Source organism: Oryctolagus cuniculus, chromosome 20, assembly GCF_964237555.1.
Source record: "Oryctolagus cuniculus chromosome 20, mOryCun1.1, whole genome shotgun sequence".
NCBI classification, from domain to species: Eukaryota; Metazoa; Chordata; class Mammalia; order Lagomorpha; family Leporidae; genus Oryctolagus; species Oryctolagus cuniculus.
In genome coordinates this window covers 49,285,922-49,292,025 of record NC_091451.1, presented here as the reverse complement: position 1 = coordinate 49,292,025, position 6,104 = coordinate 49,285,922, and the positions used below count along the sequence as shown (strand labels likewise).

Below are 6,104 nucleotides of genomic sequence, written 5' to 3'. Positions count from 1 at the left end.
GGTTCATTTTATTTTTACAGCTCATTTTATTTATCCAGCGCTTACAGAGATTTCCTTTTTATTTCTTTGGGATAAAGGCTATTCATCATACATATGGTATGTAAATAGTTACTTCCCTTGTGTGTAGGCTGCTCACTTCTCATCTGTCCACTTACAGTGCAGAAGCTCTGTAGTCTATGCAGCATCATCTGAAAATGTTTTCTTACATTGCATGAACTTTGGGGACCTAAAAGAAAAATCAAGGCCAGACTACTATCAGGGAGATTTTGCCCTATGTTTCCTTCTAGTAGCTGTACAATGGACTTTGCATCTGATGTCAGATCCTGGTTGTTCAATGCTTTTTATGTAAACATCAAGACCATGCACCCCCTGTCAGTGCTGTTACGTTGGGGTGAGGACAAACCACATCCACACCCATAGGCTGCTCCCAGCATTCCGTGTGGTTCTGTTAGGGCCACTGGGGACCTCAGCTTCCTCCATGAGGCCCTGACATTGAATCTACTCATGGTGGGAGTCGTCACTGGATGCACTCCCCAGAGGCGACACCATTCCACAGCTCCCAGGCACCTGTGCTGGTTTTAATCAGTGGTGGTCAGTGTGGGGGTTGCCGGGGGCAAGGACACCTGATAAGACCTCCTGACTCAGTGTTCTGCTGCAGGCACTGGGTCCCAGCAGTGTGGCCCTTCCACCTGCCTTACCCTCCTGCACAGCAGAGCCCACTCCTCCACCAGGTCCTCTCCCTCTGCTGCTGGACCCTGTCCCCGACTGTCACTTCCCCACGTGTCATGCTTCTTCTCCCCAGTCCTCAGCTTTGGGGGTGGAGCCATCCCCTGAAGATGCAGACTTCTGTGTCTTGGGGGATCAGTGCTGGCACAGTGTCTGGGGTGGACTCTGCTCACGAACATTTTCTACAGGATTTCACCAGGACATGGGTCATGATGGTTTCCTCCTGCAGGTGAATCACTTTCCTACTCAGTGGACACAGAGGAGCAGGGTCTGGGGTATTGAGGCTGAGGATGCTGTTCCTGCAGAGCCGTGAGCAGAGCCAGCACTGCTTGGTGTGCTTGTGTGGTCTCTCCAACTGAGCAGCTGAAGGCTGCATGTTAGGTGGAACTTACCCTCCATACTTGATGCACGGAGCCTCCCATCATGCATGTAGGGATCTCACCACCCAGTGATCCCACTGAGAGGGGCTCTAGGGAGGGGACAAGGCCATGAGGGTTGCTGCCTGCATGTGGGGAATACGACCTCTAGAGAGACCCTTCAGTAACTCAAGTTTTAACTTTCAGTTATTCCCATATGAGGCAAAGAAAAAGAGAGAGAGACACTCCCATGCACTGCACTTTCCCAAGTGTCACTCTGGCCAGCTCTGCTTCCCAGCCTCACCTAGTTTCCGGACAACAATCCGGCACATCCACAAGAGTGACAGGGCACAAATGTCCTCCCATAAACTTCTGATTCCTGGGGCTGCAGGAGCAGGAAAGTGGTATTGGGAGCCAGTGACACACATGAGACACAGGCTCTCCTTTGGTGGATGAACGCATCTTAAACAGTGCAAATTTTAATGTTTTATTTCCTGTATTTCCATGAAATTTGATAACACAGTTAAGACTGATATACTCACAGTTGTGTCAAATATGATATACCTACACTACTTTACTTTGAATTTTATTCTTATCAGATTTTCAGACCCCTATCTTACACCTTATTCAAAATCCACTCAACATAGAATAAAGGTGTAAATCTATGACCCTACAATATCCAATTATTAGAGAACATTTGGGAAATGCTGTAAGACATTGGAATAGGCAAAGAGTTCTTGGAAAAGAACTCAGGGGCATAGGCAGTCAAAACCAAATCTAATAAATAGGATTACATCCAATTGAGAAGTCTCTGTACAGCAAAAAAAAAAAAAACCCTCAGGAAAGTAAAGAGGCATCTTACATAATGGGAGATATTATTTGTAAGCTATGCAATTGATATAGATTAATAACCAGAATCTACAAAGTGATTAAGAAACTCCACAACAACATAACAAATACCCCAGTTAAGAGATGGGTCAAGGACTTACACATTTTTCAAAAGAGGAAGTCCAAATGGCCAACAGACACATGAAAAAATGTTCAGGATAACTAGCTGTCAGGAAAATGCAAATCCAAACTACAATGTGGTTTCACCTCACCCCAGCCAGAACAGCTTCATACAGAAATCAACAAACAACAAATGCTGATGAGGATGTGTGGAAAAAGGTGCCCTAATCCACTGTTGGTAGGAATGCAAACTGGTAAAGCCACCATGGAAGACAGTATAGAGATACCTCAAGACTCTGAATATAGACCTACTATATGATCCATGAACCCCACTCCTGGGAATTTACCCAGGGGAAATGAATTCACTACCCAAAGTAAGTTATCTGTACCTCCGTGTTTATTGCAACCAATTCAAAATAACTAAGAAATGGAATCAACCTAAATGCCCATCAACCAAAAACTGGATAAAGAAATTATGGGATATTTATACCTGGAATAATACACAGTGGTAAAAACAATGAAATCCAGTTATTTGCAACACAATGGATGAATCAAGAAAAGCTCATACTTGGTGAAATAAGCCAGTCCCAAAGGGACAAATACCACATGTTCTTCCTGATAGGTGAGAACTAACAGAGAACCTAAAAGGAAATCTAGAGAAGTGAAATAGATACTTTAAGAATGGATAACTAGAACTGCCCTTGTCTTAACTGTCGAGGAACAGGTTTTTTTTTTTTGTTTGTTTTGGTTTTTGGTTATTTTTCTTCCTACTATTTTTTGAACTTTTACTTAACATAGAGTCAATCATACGTGCATAAAGTCAATTGAAAATTGATCCCAGTAAAAAAAAGGATGGAAACAAGCATGGGAGGAGGAATTTGGTAACTGCAAAGCTGTATAGTTCTGCATACTTTCCTACAGACTTACTTCTGAGGGTGCAGTTTAAAAACATGAGTGGGACTCCAAGTCCCAATAGCTTAGTGGTAAAAACGTCATCATAATTGTTAAAGTGATCATATTAAGTGTTAACATGAAGATTTAGATAGGATAAATTGTGAAAGTGATCATATAAATAGGATCAATACCTGGTAATAATATAAATAGAATTATAAAGGACAGAAAGTTCCAACATGGGAAGAAGTCCACACAGCAGACTCATTGAATGACAATCGCTTTAAGTAACACTCTGACCTCAGAATCAGCCCTTAAGTCAACCTAGTCTGGCTGAAAAGCCGTGATAGCATTTCAGGCATGGAAATCTAAGACACTGTGGCAAAAATGTTCTGCCTAAAGGATCTCTGTAAGTGAGAACCCAGGGGAAAGAAGTGGCCTCAAAGAAGGAGGTACTTTTCTCTAAAGCGAGAAGAAAATGTCCACTTTACTTATGGTCTTGTCCAAATACTGACAGTTTGTGGACTCAAAAGGCTTCCATAGCCTAAGCAGCTCATGTCAAAAGTCTCAGGTGGTCACTGACATCATATGTAAGAGTGTTTATTGTTAAATTAACAACAGGTCTCACTGTGCACTAACTCCCCATGCAGGACCTCCATCCTCAATGAGTTCTATTATGAGAGTTAACTGTAAAACCAGTTCTCAAACAGTTCTTGTATTTGTGTGTGTGTGTGTGTGTGTATGTGTGTGTGTTTAAATCTTTACATAGTATAGAGTTGGTCTTCTGTGTACAAAGTTAATTGAAAATAAATCTTAATGGAGAATGGGAATGGCAATGTGAGAGGAGGAGGGGTGAGAGAGTGGATGGGAGGGTGGGAATGCTGGGAAGAATCACTATATTCCTAAAGCTGTACGTGTGAAATTTGTATTCCTTAAAAAATAAATTTTAAAAAATTAAAAGTTAAAAAACAATAATATTGTTATGTTCCTAAATATTCTCCAAGATTTTAAAAGATTTGTTGATACTACATATGGAATATTTAAGAAAAAGTTTTATTATTTATTGAAAGTCAGTGTTACACAGAGAGAGGGAAAGACACAGAGACAAGTTCTTCCATCTGCTGGTTCATCCCCCAGATGACAGTGACACCAGGAGACAGGAGTTTCTTCGGGGTCTCCCATGTGGGTGCAGGGGCCAAATACTAGGACCATGCTTTTCTGCTCTCCCAGGTGCATCAGCAAGAGACGATTGGAAGTGCCGCAGCTGGAACAGGAACACACAGCACTATGGGATGCAGGCATCATAGGCAGTGGATTCACCTGCTGCACCACAGTGATGCTTTCTCCATTTCTGCACATTCATTCTCAGTGTACAAATGCAGCACCGATGTTTCATAAATGGCACCTAGTGGTGGAGTATATTATTATCCATCATTTCTTGCACGTGCTGTGAGCCCTGCAGTTGGCAGTTTGTTACTGCTAGAACTTTCCCCCTTTCACGACATTCCATCATGGCCACCAGGACCCAGTGGTTACATCAAGGAACACACAACACCAACTTCTTATCCTGCGTGTGAGCTTCCACACATGAGAAATACAAGAGGCACCCATCCTTCATGCCCTGGCTGATGTCACTAGGCACAATGACCTGCATCAAAACAAAGATGTCCTGAAATCATAACTGCACAGAATCATGGAAAGAATCATATGTTCTGTGTCGTTACCTGTGCTACCAAACACCAGGGGACACTGTGATCTGCCAGGAACCTGTCCTATCTGAAGTGCACAACCCCATGCCTGCTATACAGGGGCAGCACATGCAAATAGGGCCTCCCTCTTCCCATGAAAACCAGCCTAGCCCTCACCCTGCAGCTCTGGCACAGGAGCTCCAGCCCCAGGACTCCCAGGTGTCCACTCAGTGAGCGCACTCAACACAGACGCTCACCATGGAGACTGGGCTGCGCTGGCTTCTCCTGGTCGCTGTGCTCAAAGGTAATGATGGAGAACACGGGGCACTGAGTCTGGGAGAGGATGTGAGTGAGAGACACAGAGAGTGTGAGTGACAGTGTCCTGACCAGGACGTCTGTGTTTCCAGGTGTCCAGTGTCAGGAGCAGCTGAAGGAGTCTGGAGGGGGTCTGTTCCAGCCGGAGGATCCCTGAAACTCTGCTGCAAAGCCTCTGGAATCTACTTCAGTAGCTATGGCATGAGCTGGGTCCGCCAGGCTCCAGGGAAGGGGCTGGAGTGGATCGCATACATTTATCTTGGTTTGGTATCACAAACTACGTGAACTCCGTGAAGACCCGATTCACCATCTCCAGCGACAACGCCCAGAACACGGTGTTTCTTCAAATGAACAGTCTGACAGATGAGGACACAGCCATGTATTTCTGTGTCAGAGACACAGTGAGGGACCCTCAGGCTGAGCCCGGACACAAACTTCCCTGCAGGCATGCACAGTTCCACCAGGGAGTGCACACGATGCATTAAGCTCAGAATATGGTCCTGCACAGGTGCAGAGGGAAATTAAGTCCTGGTTACCTGTCAGGGAATTGTGGTTTGTCGCTCTCCATCTTCATGGAGGAACGACACTAAACCCTGCCTAGGATTCATATCCGAGTCACGGCACCATTATGTCGCTCCCCCTCTTCGTGGAGGAACGACACAGGAACCTGCACTGTTCTTTTGTCTGCTTGGCCCTCCCCTGGTTTGCTGCTGGTTCTTCCCTGGTTGGATGCCGTCCCTTCCACCTCCGTGGAAAGCGGTTCCCCCTGGCCACTTTCCCCACTTCCGCAGGGGAGCGGCACACCACCGGCCGGCTCTCTCGTGGGCTGCACAGGTGTTCCTTCAGGTAGATGTTCCCCTTAGATGTTCCTGCTGCATGTTGTCTCTCTCCTCCTTTATAGTCCTCTTCCACCAATCCCAACTCTGCTACCCACACGCCGAGTACGCTGCTCTCCTCCAATCAGGAGCAGGTCCTACAGTTTATTGGTTGAAATGGAGGCAGCTGTGTAGAAGCTGTTTCTCCCTTCTCAGCATCATATTGTGGGAGAGCAGATGCATAGAATAAGTCTTAATTTCAGTAACTTAGTCTAGTCAGAGTTGCTCCCCACAGATCCCCCTTTCTTTTTATTTTTGGCATTGATACGTGCCTGTCTTCAGTGCCCCATGGCACACACTCTGCT

The 6,104-nt window shown here is 45.3% G+C and overlaps 1 pseudogene; it reads left to right on the top strand.

Annotated features, from left to right (window-relative positions):
- The first annotated feature begins 4,807 nt into the window (after positions 1–4,807).
- Positions 4,808–5,409, top strand: LOC103345984 (immunoglobulin heavy variable 3-11-like; annotated as a pseudogene).
- The last annotated feature ends 695 nt before the right edge of the window (positions 5,410–6,104 follow it).